Source organism: Candoia aspera, chromosome 3 (assembly GCF_035149785.1).
Source record: "Candoia aspera isolate rCanAsp1 chromosome 3, rCanAsp1.hap2, whole genome shotgun sequence".
NCBI classification, from domain to species: Eukaryota; Metazoa; Chordata; class Lepidosauria; order Squamata; family Boidae; genus Candoia; species Candoia aspera.
In genome coordinates, this window is record NC_086155.1 from 196,587,269 (window position 1) to 196,602,130 (window position 14,862).

Here is a 14,862-nt window from a genome sequence, read left to right on the forward strand (position 1 = left end):
GGAAGAAACGAAACGCGGCTGCTCGGCTACCAGCTGCGCGTCAGCCCTGGAGAGTCTCAGGATACTCGCCCTAGGATCGCAGTGGCGCATTAGCAGAAATGGGGATGGAGAAATCGGGAGGAGGTTCCAGGTAGATATTAGGAAATACCAGGAGAGAGAAACGGTGGACATTTTTCAGGGCCAGGTGTTGCTAAGGTGGGGCAGGGTCCCCCGATCCTGGGAGCTCGCGCTCCCTGCAGGCCAGCCTTTCTGACTTCACGAAGTCTTAGTGAACCTACACCGGATTTGATTCCATTCACAGGTTGGCGTTAACCTGATTCTTGCTCTAACGAGCGATCTGTGCAAAGTTAGTCTCGCATCCAAGAGGCCGTGCAAATGAAAGGAGCGCAGCTATCCCGTTTAATAGGGGGCTTGCAGGCTACTCCCTAAAAGGGTGAGCAAAAGCCCTTTCAAATCGCTTATCTTCAAAGTCACCCCAGGGTGCCACCGCAGGTAAAGAGCAGCCGCCGCGCTCGGGTCTTGAAAATGGTCTGTACGCTCCTCGGGGCAGGGATCTGCTCATCCTTCCTGGGAAACGGTCCCTGGCTTCGACGGCTCTGATACTCCCGCCCCCACCGGGAAGATCTCTCCCTTGTCAAAAAAAAAAAAAAAACCTCCTTGGTTCCCCCATTCCCGGTTCCTTGACCCACCCCCCACCCCCGGCGGAGGAACTCAAAACTTAGCAGAACTAAAATGATGATCCGGGGATCCACTCACCTTGCCGCCTTTCTGGATCTTTCGGCCCATCCAAGATCTCCCCGGAGGCCGACGGCGCGCTTTTGCCGCTGGGATGCCTTTCCTTTTCTTTTCCCCACCTCCCAGATCGAAGTAATAACCAAGCTACTTACTCTCCCGGGAGAGTTCTGGCGAGGCTGGATGCAGCTCGCCTCCCCACCATGGAAAAGGGCCGGCGGGTGCCTTCTCCGCCGCACAGGATCCCAGTTCCCACAATCTCGGGAGCTCTCCCGCTCCTCGCCAAACGGTCTTGCACGGATATTAAGCGGCGGGCCGGTTCCTGCTGGCGCGGAAGTCCTCCGGGCGCCCGGAGCCAAAGTTGCAGAAAAGTTGAGGCCGGCGCAGCATCAGGAGCGCTGTGGGCACGGACTGAATGGAGCGTCTATCTCGAGGTTCCACCAGCCGCGGCGGCGGGCAGGCTAATATTTTCCAGGCGCCGCTCAGCGTCTTCGGCAGCTTGCCCTTCTGGTCTTCCTCCTTTCTCTCCCCTGCCCCTCGCTGCCTCTCTCTTCCCAGACGGCAGATACTCTGTCTCCTCCAACTTAAGGGGGTCTTTTTAAAACAAGTGAGGCTTGGAGGTTGTTTTAATAGGGTGGAGAAAGACAGGGGAGGGGAGGGAGGAGGGAACTCCTGCAAAAGCGGGGGGGGGGGGAGAGAAAGAGAAAGAAGAAGAGGAAGAGAGGAAGGAGGAGAGAGAGAGAGAAAGAGAGAGAGGGGGGAACTGCCTAGCAGTGGCGCGTAAGCTGCAGGAGCCAGGACCAGTGGAAACGAACGAATTCAATTACAGTTAATTACAAACATTCGTCAAGAAATGCAATACACGCATGTTATCACCACCTGATTTCCTCTTCGTGTAGAGGAAAGGCAAGGCTGGTCTCTGGAAATCCCTCCCCTGCTCTCGCTCGGTCTCCCTCCCCACCCCTCGTATTACAAGTCTAGGTTGTAAAAGGATTTCTGCTCCACGTTGGGTAGAAAATCCAGGTTTCCGTCTTTTAAATCGGGGAGGATTGCTGATGATCAGCGCTAAATTCATCGGAATTGCTTTATGCCCGTCGCCTCTGCTTCCTTGATCCAGCCCAGCTTTGCAAGATAATAAGGAAGGGTGTGCAGGGAGTTGGAAATACAGGGGGAAAAACCATTCATGCTGCAAAGGCCATGGGACATTGGAGAAGTGTTAGTTTTTTTAAAATGTGGAGAGAGAAAGCCAACAGGAGTATTTATTTGAGGAGATGATTCCGAATCCCTTTTGCAGTTTTGCCTAAGAATCATGCAAAAAGAGGTGTTCCTTCTCCAGCATCTGTGATGTGGCCAGGGACTCAAATCTTGGTTGGGTCTTCTCATCTGTGGAAGCTTCTCATTCATGCCTCGCTGAGCTGATAACTCTTTTGTTAGACATGGGTCTGCATATGTCTTCTAGAAGGATTAACACCAATGGAGCAGAATTAGACTGGGATTGTAAGATCCTCCTGTTTTTATTAGATGACAATATATGTGAACACACGGTAACCCTGCTTAGATATTAAAAATACACAACAGTCATTGCTTGCAGATTTGCAATCTAACAGACGCCACATAAGAAAAAATAGGAGCCTGGAGGGAAGAGGAAACAACCACTGACAGAGGAACTGTTGATAAACAGATGGAACCAAGCCCCTGAGCCACTCCATCCTGTAGCCCTAATGTCCTTTCTGTAGGAGTCGTAATTGTGCCAGTCATGCTTGAAATAGAAAATGGAGGTAATGGAAGGGAAGCAAGCTTCTTTTACTGGCGGATGGATAGAAATTGGTAGGACTTTCCACCATCAAGATCTGAAAGGTCATCACACAGAAGAGAGGGTAGACTTATTCTCTATTATCCAACACAGCAGCAGCCTAATTAGGGAGTTAAAATTAAGGAATGCTGGAATGAATGTGGCTAAATGACAGGAGCAACCTCCTGATTGTATGAGCCAGTGAAACCATATGAAGGTCTTCCAATAGAGGCTGGATGCTCATCTGTCAGAGAAGTGCTACTGAATTCTGCACTAAACAGAGTTGGACTAGATGATCTCTAAGGACCCTTCTGGCTCGCTCTCTCTGATTTTAAGATGCATAGGGAGACAGGGAATGCACCTCCCCAATGACCCCTAGTCCTGCATGACGGCTTTGCTCAGATGATATTGCTTTTTTGTTTTCCAACCCTGGACAGCCTCTGTACATAGAACGTATTCAATAAAGCTTGGTACTTATTTCAGTGCATGTCCTGCATTTTCATCCAACAGTATCTGATTTACCAAGTAATATAAACTTATGAATTATTACTTCAATACCCCACTTTTCTCAATGAACTCAAGCCGATGGAAGGGGTTATTCCTCGTTGCATTCTCACAACCACAACTTTGTGAAGAAGTTTGGGCTGAGATGCTAATCAGTGATTTCTAGAGCAGAGTTTGGACTGGAAAACCTATTGCCAATTCTGTCAGAGTTTCTTGATTTCATTGGTATTACATTAGTTAAGAGAAGTTGTATAATCCTCCTCAGTTATAGCCAGGTAACAAGTAAAATTGAATTCCATTTTATTTATAGCATTTTGGCCCAATTTGGGGGAAATTCATTTGGAGTTTGCTCCAGACAGCCAAGTTTGAAGATGAATCACCACCAGGTGGCACTGTTGAAAAACACAATAAACCTGTAATAAGTCCATGTTCTGTCCCAGCACCGCGTATTTTTGTTAATATATGCAGATGGTAAGCCCAAGTGAAAAGCATGTATCAATTTGCGTCCCTTGAGACCCATCCAACTCAAGTCAATGGCCAAAGCTCCTTAGCATCTGGTTCACTCTTAAATGTGCATGAATCTTTTCTCTGACATTTCTTTTATAAGTAAATGGGCAGACTCCCTGTAAGATTGTCCAGGAGGGATTCAGAATAAATGATTTCTTTCCTGGATATTTGCTGGCACTTCAAGCAGTTACTCTGAATGAGGTCTTACAGAGAAAGAATTGAATCAATGTGTGACATTTATTCCTTACTCTTAAAAAAAAAAAGTCGACAAAGTCACAATTGTGCAAGCATGCTAGAACCTCGACCTGGCATAACCCAGACTATTGTACTCCAACCCTCTACCTGTGTTGAGACTTCATTTCCCAGAATTCTCAGACTGCGTGGCTGTTTCAAGGAAGCTGGCGGTTGCGGTCCTAAAACGTCTGAAGGATACCAGGAAGTGGAAGGGCTGAAGCTGGTCAGGTGGGAACCAGCAGTTCTCAGGCTAAACCGAAGTGCTGTTTAAACACTGAGCAGATATCTCCCGGTCTCAAAGCCAGGAAGAGAAAATCAAATTTATGATTTTGAGTTTAAATGGCAAGAAGAAAATACTGATGGTTAGTAATCGCTTAATTTCTAATTGTTTGCAGCAAGCAGGTCTTCTATCAGTGTATAGGTTCTATCCTGTCCGCAATAAAGCAACATACTTAAGTTACATTAGGTCTGTGAGCAACTGCATCCGGAGAGTTGAAGTTTATTGCCATGCCTGGCATGAAATCTGAAATATCTGATGTATCTCTGGTGCAATTCGTAATCAAAACTTGAATGTATGTATTAATGTCAACAGAAATGGCTGCCCATCTCAAAATCATAATGCTGGGCAGCCAACAACTGTAAACAACAACATAATGATGAATACAAAATTGGCAGTGAGAGTTTACAGGACAGTTGGAATCCACAGGGGGGTTGTACAAAATTGGCTAGATGGAGGGCATGGAGTCACAATCCAAGCTCTGCTCCTTTTGTGCATGTTGTGTGAGTGTACTAAAGCAGTGGGGCTTGGACTGAGAATGCCACTCCTGCCTCTTGCCAATTTTGACCATGCCACCACAGGAGACCATCCCTGTGAGTTGTATGGGGAAGCCCAGTGGAGGAAAGAGAAGATGACAGAGACAAGGAAGAGGAAGAGAAGCAGTTAAATAATGGCAGGAGGATGAAAAGGCTCAGATTTCAGGTGTTCCAGACTTCAAATATTGGAGGGAAACTGACTATTAGAAATTTCATAGCACTGTTTCTCAACCGTGGCAACTTTAAGATGGGTGGACTTCAACTCCCAGAATTCCCCAGCCAGCCATGGCTAGTTGAGGAATTCTGGGAGTTGAAGTCCACCCATCTGAAAGCTGCCACGGTTGAGAAACAGTGCTTTAACAGGAAAAGAACAAGAATACAAAAGAAGTTCAGGATGTTGTAAACTCCACCTGCGTCTTTGCAGGCCGTTGTAAAGCATGACCTGTGGCTTCAGGAAAAAGAAACAAAGTGGGGCACAACCTCCACCCCAAACCCGCTGATGTCAGAGGAAGAGGTTTAAGTATTACAAATGCTTCAAACCTGGACTCATCCTTGTGCCAGCTTGAGTCAATCTCAAATTTTATGGCTGCTTGTCCTTTCGCAGAGCATCTGTGTCCATTGTTAGGTGAATATACAGCTGTATCTCTCCATTGTGCTGCTTTTCCACCTTCACTTTCTCTTGGTTTAGTTCTGCTGCTTGGAGCATTATGTTCTCCTCTGATAAATGCCTATAGACCTTTCCTATGAGTTTATCTCCATAATCCAATCTAATTCATCTTTAAGTAAGTAGTTTGTGATGACTGATTTTTTTAATCTTTTTAATCTAGTGAACCAACTCTCCCAGCTGAATTTGGTGATTCTTCACTGAATGCCATTGCTGGCCATTAATATACCAATCTGAGAATTCAGGAATACATCTGGAAGGCACTAGGAAGCTTGCCTTAAAGGCTAATAAATTACCTTGTGCCTAAATAAATGGGTGACTCTTTAAGGTGCCACAAAACCTTTATAGTGCTGTTACTATTGTTATTCTTTGCTGCAAGAGACTAGCTAATCCACTGGAAATGATCTTATATGCCACCTATTTTCTTATGTATGAAGAAAGAGTAGAGAACCCTTTGCCGTTCTCTAGTTTTAGCTATCCACAAGATATTTACTGCACTTTTCTATCTATCTCGTTCAGGCAATTAGCAAAATCACCATTCACAAAAAGATTGTGGGCAGATAGTAGAGAATGGCCACAAATACACAACAGCCTTCTGCCAGCATTCACTGAGGCCTTCAAGGAAGGTGGTGTTATCATCAGAAGCATTTTCGGCCATTTGTTTGTTTTGCATCACATTCTTAAGCACATGCTTAGCGGAGACCTGGACAATCTGTACTACACCAAGGCAAACAGCCCACAGGTCCCGCCCTTGTTGGCAGGAGGGCAGCTGCCATCACTGCATACCCCTTGCTATACAGTAGTGTTCTCAGCCTCAGCAACGTTAAGATGTGTGGACTTCAACTCCCAGAATTCCCCAGCCAGCCAAATCAGTGTTTCTCAACCTCAGCAACGTTAGGGTATGTGGACCTCAACTCCCCGAATCCCACACATCTTAATGTTGCTGAGGTTGAGAAACATTGAATTGGCTGGGGAATTGAAACACTGATCTGGCTGGCTGGGGAATTCTGGGAGTTGAAGTCCACCCATCTGAAAGCTGCCAAGGTTGAGAAACACTGCCCTAGAGAGAAGCCCTAAGTCTTGGGGCCTTCAGATGTGCTGCTAATTGCTGCTGGCAAAGGTAGAATACCCTTTGAAAGCCCGCCTGGTAAAATACACTCATCATGCATAGTAGCCATGTTGCATCTTCTGTCCAAGCTCTTCAGTTTGATGGTTGCCACTACAACTTGCTGTAGTACTTTCTACAAGTATTTATGGTATATTAGTCTGTCCATTTTTGCTGAGACAGAGACTCAAAAGTACACATGGGGTTTATTCACTTCAATTAAAAACAAGTATATTCTCTCTATTGAAATGACTGGGGAGTTCAGTCTAGCACAGTGTTTCTCAACCATGGCAACTTTAAGATGCATGGACTTCAACTCCCAGAATTCCCCAGCCAGCATGGGAATTATGGGAGTTGAAGTCCATGCATCTGAAAGCTGCTGAGGTTGAGAAACATTGAGTTAAATCACTGAGGAAGGCTGTCCCACTCTGGGCTGATCTGGCACCTGGGGAAATCCTCCTATGCCCGCTTATCTGAGTCCTCCTGGAACAGCTCAGTTAATTTGCTCAGGATGTGACAAGCCAAGCTATTTAAAATGCTGTTAAACCACTTAAGGGTCTTCCCTGTGCCAAAAGGGAAGGAGATACATATTCAAAAAGAGACTGGGAAAGAAGTCAAGCTGATCTGAGAGCTCTGAGTAAATGACTTGCCAAACAGCTGATTTAATTCAGCTAACCAGATCTTAAGCTTCAGTATGGTATCTTCAGGACTGATTCCTTTGTATAGATTTGGTTTGGAAAGATTAGGGGAGGTCAAAAAGTCATATTCCTCAGGGCAAAAGGTGATAGGTGTGATTGTAGAGATACCTGGCTCTTTTGTCCCCTTAAGACTGACACATTTCAGCTTAAGGCATCATAAAGTGGTTCGTTTTTAAGGCAGCTCTCCCTGACCTGGTGCCTACCTTCAAAATTCCCAAACTGGATTTCTCCCACCACCGAGCAATCCTACTGCTCTTTGTCAAAAATGTCACTTCCTTACCATGCACTCCACTCATTGGCTTCAGTCCTGCATTGATGGCTGCTATTCTTCCTCTATTCCAGCTGAAAAATAAAGGTAATGGACAATAAATTACCTGTGGTCATGTAACAGGATGGGCCTCCTGTTTTTGCAGAGCAAAAGACCGTGGATGGTCATGGTCAGCTGCAGGAGCCCATGTTGCACTGTGTTGATTTTGCTGACCTTTGTAAGTACAAATGAAGTTATATGAACCAACAGACCTGACAGTATAACATCTTCATTTTTACTGGAAATTGAGTCCAGATAGAGGTATTGTTTGTGGGGTGGTGAGCATTCTAGTTAAGAAGATATAGTTTAGCCAAAGTTAAGCACTCTTTAGGATGTATCCTGCTTGAAACAAATCTCACTGAATTCATGGGGCTTAAAGAGGTAAAGGTGGCCTGAATTCAACCTTGAATCCTGATAATTTCATGGACACATCCATGCAGGTTTTTTGGCAATGGATGGAGGTGGTTTTCCTTCCCAAGCAAACACATGTTGGATCGCATTGTATGTCTAATTGTATTAGGAAAGAGTATGTACACGCTGGTTTTTATAAAATCCATAGGAAGTTATATGAACCAACAGACCTGACAGTATAACATCTTCATTTGTTATGTGCTTAAGTTTGATTAGATCAGGTACCTTTTTTGCCTTATTGTTTTTTGTTTTCCAATAGCATACAGATTTCCCTGGTCACCTGCTTCCTGTTCTCCCATTCTGATCCCCAGCTCACTTTACCCTCTTTCTTCATCATAATTGTCCCAGATGTAAAGAACACTAGTAGGAATAAAATGGTTATCAAAATAAATTGAACCATCTTAGAAAAGAGTCCTTCAAGTCAAGCTCAACTGCACTTTTCTTAGTAGTGATACAGGAATGCCAAATCACATCGGGAATAAAATTTCCAATTAATACTAGGTTACTTTCTTAAACGATTCATGGAATAACTTTGTAGGGAGGTGGGCAAGCTGAACAGTTGCTTCTAACCGTTTTGATATAGATAGCCCTAAGTATCCTCTTTGCAATTTTGTTATTCATTTAGTGGCAAGATGATCAGTACATTTATAAATTGCTGACAATGTATTTCAAGTGTTTTTACAGACTAAAGGGGGGAAAATTATGGTTCAAAACCCTGGTGATTGTAGAGGTCAGACACAGTCTGGCAACTCAGAGGAAAAAAACCACCAAAGCTTTGGGTTCATCGTCTAGGATACATTCCACACAGGGTTTGCTATAAAGAGGTGTGAATTGTCAAACAGGAGGAGGGTGCCAGCCAATTCTGTTTCAAATTATTGCTGTAGTCAATTTGTTATATCTGCAGAGAGTAATTCCAGACTTACTCTGTTTTTTTTAAATCTGTGAATGAATCATAGAAGATGAAAAGCATATTTCATTTTCATTATACATAAAGTACCCTTTTTCATCTTTTCCTTCTCAACACCATCAGTAATAAGCAGCAGCCAGCAGGATCTACTGGTAAAACAAAACCTCTTTACAGCTCTGAATTTTAAAATCAGTGAGAACTTGCCTTATAGCGCAACTTAAACTCTCTGGTCACATCCATCCTTATTCTCTGCCTCACACTCATCCTATCCTTATTGGGGTATTTGGATTCCAATTGCAAAGATCAGACACAGACTGACCCTCCAGGATAGTTCAGCATCTGTCCTTCTAGAACCTTGTGGACTGCAGCTCCCACCATCCCTCATTATTGGCCCTGTTTGACAACATCTGGTTTGATGGCCATTCTTGTCATATAAAATCATAATTGATGAAGAATTGATGCCAAAGCTACAAAGTATGGCATCAGAGATGGCTGGTTGTGCTCAGCCTTCTGGAATCTAAGCTGACCAGTAGTTGATAAACTAAAAGTGTATTTTTCAGATGAAGTAGAACAATGGATGACTTGCATAGCTGGCACATTGAAGAAAAAAAAAAAGAACTTCCCATAAGGTTTCTTATCCACAAATTCAAACATGTTAAATCATCTTTCTTTCTGCCTCTCTCTCACATACAATATCTATCTATCTATCTATCTATCTATCTATCTATCAAACAGGATTACCCAATACTGCATATTCCTTTTCCCAGAGTTGATGCTGCATTATAAGTTTCCTTCCAAAAAGTCACATGCTGTTGATCTTCTACTGAGAAATGAAAATGAAACACCTTAGCTACTGGGTTTTCAAATGCAGGGGTTTCTTCATCTCCTGCATGTCATTCAAAAGGCATTGATTAGCTATTCCTTCTTTTTCTCCTTAACAGATTCATTTGGAATAATAAATGAAAACTAGAGACAAGATACAGACCCATTATACAATTTTAAGTTTGAGGCAAAGCAGCTCCATAAGATGCATCAGAATGTTCTTCATTTTCATACTGTTTTGTTAAATATTTTGTTGATTACCTTATGGACTTTTAATGACTTTGAAAAGCCTTAGGTACAAAACAGTGTGTTAATGTTAACAATGTGTTAAGAAACAAAATGGCCATTTTTGGAACTCACTTCTGTTGGAAAGGAAGAACAGATACATTGATAGAAGGACCTTGAAGTTCAGATGCTCTTTGCAAAAGACATTTGATAATAACATGATTTATATAATATATAGGTCAATAACTTGACCTATTGATACATTTGATATCTACAGAAATTACACCAATCACTTCTGAAGAAAATTGTGCTGTCTCAGCAGGCAAAATCCCTATTTCAGACAATCAATGAAACTTTTATCAAAATGTGTTTAAAGATTAAGCATGGTATCTTTGAAAGTTTAGAGATTAAGAGATTAAGCATGGTATCTCTGAAATCTTAATACTATCAAGAAAATCATAGTTTAAAGAATTCAATTTTTTGTTGCCTGAACTGATTTTATAATTTCATTGGTGCCTCACACTGTTATTGTCTGTATGGTATTGTCTAGAGACAATCTCTCCAAATCAACATATTGTCTGCCTTCAAAAATATGCCATTTAGGGGGCTTTCAGAATAATTAATAAGAAAATATTGAAATAATAACCATCAAAGTCATTTAATGCTACTTAACTGTAACCCGAATTAGCAAGATTTTGGCCCTATTTATACAACTGACTCTAATATATGACAAGGACTAAGAAATTATTTTGAGAAAGGCTTGCTTCAAACTCGTTTATTTCAAGCCGTTGGAATTAATGCAATGTTTGCAGGCACCTTAAAATCTTCTATTTTAAAAAGCTAGTGCATAATAACAATAATTCTGGAATCTACAGGGAGAGTACCCACAGGATCTCACAGCTCTGTCAGAATGATGAAGCAGGTTTTGTGTGTAAGCCCCACCCCTTACATATGTGCAGTGTCATGATGCAAGTATGAAAGGCGTGGAGCAAGATCAGTACATTACTGTACTCCCATCAATTGTCCTTCCTTGCACATCCCCTAGCCATGGAAGCCCCTGAACCCATAGAATGAATTCTGCCATTATTCTAAATGCTCAGAACTTGATTTCTATGGACAGTTATTATTATTTATTTTTTATCCCACCTTTATTATTTTTATAAATAACTCAAGGCAACGAACATACCTAATAGTCCTTCTTCCTCCTATTTTCCCCACAACAACAACCCTGTGAGGGGAGTTGGGCTGAGAGGGAGTGACTGGCCCAAGGTCACCCAGCCGGCTTTCATGCCTAAGGTGGGACTAGAACTCTCTAACCACGCCTGATTGGCTCTTGGGCTGAGAGAGTGACTGGCCCAAGGTCACCCAGCCGGCTTTCACGCCTAAGGCGGGACTAGAACTCACAGACTCCTGGTTTCTAGCCCAGCACCTTAACCACTAGACCAAACTGGCTCTTATATTTATAATTTATACTGCTTATTTATATTTATATATTTATATATGTATTATTATTTACTAATATTAATATTTTATATATACAATTTATATTTATATTTATACTGCTGAATGTCTATTCCAGTTTGATCCACTGGGCATTTTCCAGATATGCTAGGCCTACAATTCCCAGGATTCACAGCCAGCACTGATACAGGTTGCAAATTCGAGATGCTGTCGCTGTAACATATCTAGAACTGGAAATGCTGATAGTGCTAGATCATAGCTACTATCAGACCATGAAGGCTGTTATATATGCAGTATACACGTGTACGTGTGTGTGTTTGTGTGTGTGTGTGAATGTAAGCTCTTTTTTTTGCATTCGCTTAATATGTATCATTTTGTAGTTGTAAAGTTTATTTACATGGCTATCTGTTTAATGACTATATCAACTGCATTCTTGGTTAGATAGTCCTTAAAGCAGTATACTGTACAATAAAAGAAACAACCAAAAAATAACAAGTATCCTAACATTCACAAAGCATTAACACTTTCAGAATTATTTTGCTTAAGCAGGGAAAACCCTTCCACTAAAATGGCAACTGGAGTAAAAGCCTTCTGTTAACACCCATAATCGATCCAGGTTTACTTTAGTTTGAGTTAAAAGTGCATTGTGGGAAATTTGGGAGAAATTTGCTTATTCAGAAGTTTGACCATGAGCCAGCCAAAACCAAGATTTGAAAGCAGAGGCCTAAAAACAAATCAGATGAAATTATTGACCTGTCCCACCCAGTCAGGCAGAGAGGGCATGTTGCAGGTCCCGTCTCCAAAAGAATGTCAATGGGTGGGTCCCAGGAAGGGAGCTTTCTCTGCCAATGCCCCGCCCTATGGAACACTCTTCCCCCAGAGGTGAGGTGGGCTGTTCTCCCGGCCTCCCGGAAGGGGGTGAAGACCTGGCTCTGCCATCTCGCTTGGGGCGGGAGCAGGGGTATCCAGCCCTGGGGGTGGTTAGCCCCCTGAAGATGCTCCCTGGAAATTAAATTAAGAACCTTTTTACCATCCACCTTTCGGAATATAAAATTTTTATTGTATGGTTTTATTGTTATAGTGTTTTTTTACTAATATTTTATAGTAGTAAATATTTTAGAGTGTATTTTACTAACGTTTTATTCCTGTTTTATTGTAAACCGCCCAGAGTCGCTCTCTGAGTAAGATGGGCGGTGACTAAATTTGATAAATAAATAAATAAATAAAACAGCTAATAATAACACCACCAACAAGAGTGTCTAGCCAAGAAATCTAAATTTCAGGAGGCAATCAAAGTACTTTACAATGCAAAGATTTATAAATGAAATGCTTTTCCCTAAAGAGAAGCCCTTCCTAACCTGTCTGGAAGTCAGCCAAACTTCACCCTACAGGATTAAAAAAAATCACCAGGAAGGATGCCTTTTCAAGATGAGATGATTTCAAAGAACATCTCTTCAACCTAATTTGGACCTCAACAATCAGAATTCCCAGAGAGCAATTTGTAGAATCAGAGGTGTCTTCAAGGAGGGGTGGGGTCAAAAAAACATGATGGTGGTCACACCCACTGTAGTCGAAGCCCCACCCCTTTTTACATGTGTTAAAGAAGTTAACATGGCAGCCACCATCATGTGATCAAAGCCCTACTCTTTATGTGTGTCCTGATGGTAAGTCCCCTTTTCGGGAGAGATGGGCGGTGGTAGAAATTCGAAAAATAAATAAATAAAATAAAGGGGTGGGGCTTTGATTGCCTGGTTGTGCCTCCCATCTTGACATTTTTGATCCCCCTGAGCATAAACGACTACAGCCCCCCTTCCCAATATTAATTACAGCCATGTCATCTAACTTCTATAGCGGCACAACTAAGCACTTTTGCACATACGGCCAACCATATAAATTATGAATGCGATCAACCCAGGTTTCCTAAAATAGGCTCACTAGCTCCAGCATCAGCCTGGGAATACCCTTGTCAACAAATCCAATATGTCTCTGGGTCATATGTAAAAGACCATAAAGTAGAATAGCAGCCACAGACATGTTAGCGGAGTAAAAGGAGCTGCTGTTTCCCAGGAGTTTTGGATACAGACCTGATTCCTGTCAAAGTTCTCAGATTAACAAATTCCATTCTAAAAGTAGAGCTAATTGGAATACAGCTCTTTCCTTGTGTCTATGTTTGCTCTGGGAAAAGTGCCGGGAAAGCACCACTCCATGCATCACAGTGACCCAGTTTCACAACTGATTTCACAACAGAAATGATTTTTCAGTTCCAGCAAATCAGCTTGGTGATTCTTTGGAGTTTGGCATGCACTGTTGGCATGTGGCTTCTTCCTGTCCCACCAACTCTACCCTTACCTAACATTAACCTCATACCAAAAACAGTCCACCTGGATCTCTGTATGGCCTCTTGTCCTGGCCATAGCCCAGGAGCCAATGGCTCTGAAGGACTTTTCACGTCCTTATCTTTCCAGGCTTCTGTAGGGAATCTGTCATTTGTTCAAGCGCATGATCATTTTGATGTAGAAAGATTGCAAAGTGATTGTGCGAACTGACTTCTTGGGAAAAGTGTTGTGGTTCTCAGTTCACCTCGGGGCCCTTTTTCCCACTGCTGAGTTTAGGTGGCAAAGACTGACAGATTTTTGTGGACCTTAAATGGACTTGAACGAAGCTGGAATAAAAGAGGAAAGAGAATTTTAACAGTAGCACAGCTAGGGAATATATAGCCCCGTCTCACTCCTTCATGTGTGGGATATAAAGTGAAGGCCACATCATGGGAACTCAGCAGAAAAAAGATGTTGCCAGGGAATGTCCGTAGCATAGTTTTGATGCAAGATAGGACATTACCCCTGACATCACTGAAGTGATGCAAACGTCAAACTTGAAAAAAAAAATGGCCAAAATGATAGAACAAAGGCCAGGATTGTTTTTTTTTTCCCCTTTCAGCCTGTACTCCAGCTATTACAATGATGCCCCATTGAAGCTTTTACTTTCAATGGCATTACAAGTTTATTTATCATTTTGGTTTTAATCATTCACTTAATTAACTGTGCTATTTAGATATATTTATCCAGAAGTAAATTCAGCTACCTGAATGAGACACGAGACTAATTCCTTTGTATAAATATGTTTAAAACTGCAACCCAAATCCTCTACATTGATGAATCTCAGAACTAGCTTTTTGAAAGAAAAGTCCTACATTCCTGATTCTCCTCCTCATATCCAGATGCATAAAGGGGATGTATTTATTCAATTCAATTCATTCATTCATTCAACTTCCACCCTGTTGCGATCAAAATGACTCTCAATGGCATTCATAGTTAGATATAAAACAATCCCAAGAACAGGAAAAACATAAAAATTCTAGCACAAAACCAAACAGAAAAAGAAGAAAAAAGCAGAAAAGCAAGTTGGTGTTGTATAAACTAAGGAAAGGCCCTTTGAAATAATTCAGTTTTTCACATTTTCTAGAAAGCCAGCAAAGAGGGGGCCAGTCTGATCTTCTTCAAGGGGCTGTTTCAAAGCATTGGTGCTGCCATGAAAAAGCAGCACCTTCTAGTTTCAGCCCCGCAAACTTTTCGAGAATATGGGACTATGAATATCTTCTCCCCGGATGCCCTGGTAGGTAGAGTCAACACTCATTGGAGCAAGTGGTTCTATAGGTACTTTGATGCCAGGCCATAAGGGCT

The 14,862-nt window shown here is 42.2% G+C and overlaps 1 protein-coding gene across 1 annotated transcript in view; it reads right to left on the reverse strand.

Moving 5' to 3' along the window:
- HAS2 (hyaluronan synthase 2) overlaps positions 1-1,183 on the reverse strand; it is a 31,078-nt gene extending 29,895 nt beyond the window's left edge. The window contains exon 1 of the mRNA XM_063300273.1: positions 888-1,183. The gene's annotated coding sequence lies outside the window, so the exon portion shown is untranslated. The remainder of the gene's footprint in view (positions 1-887) is intronic.
- Between the last annotated feature and the right edge of the window lie 13,679 nt (positions 1,184-14,862).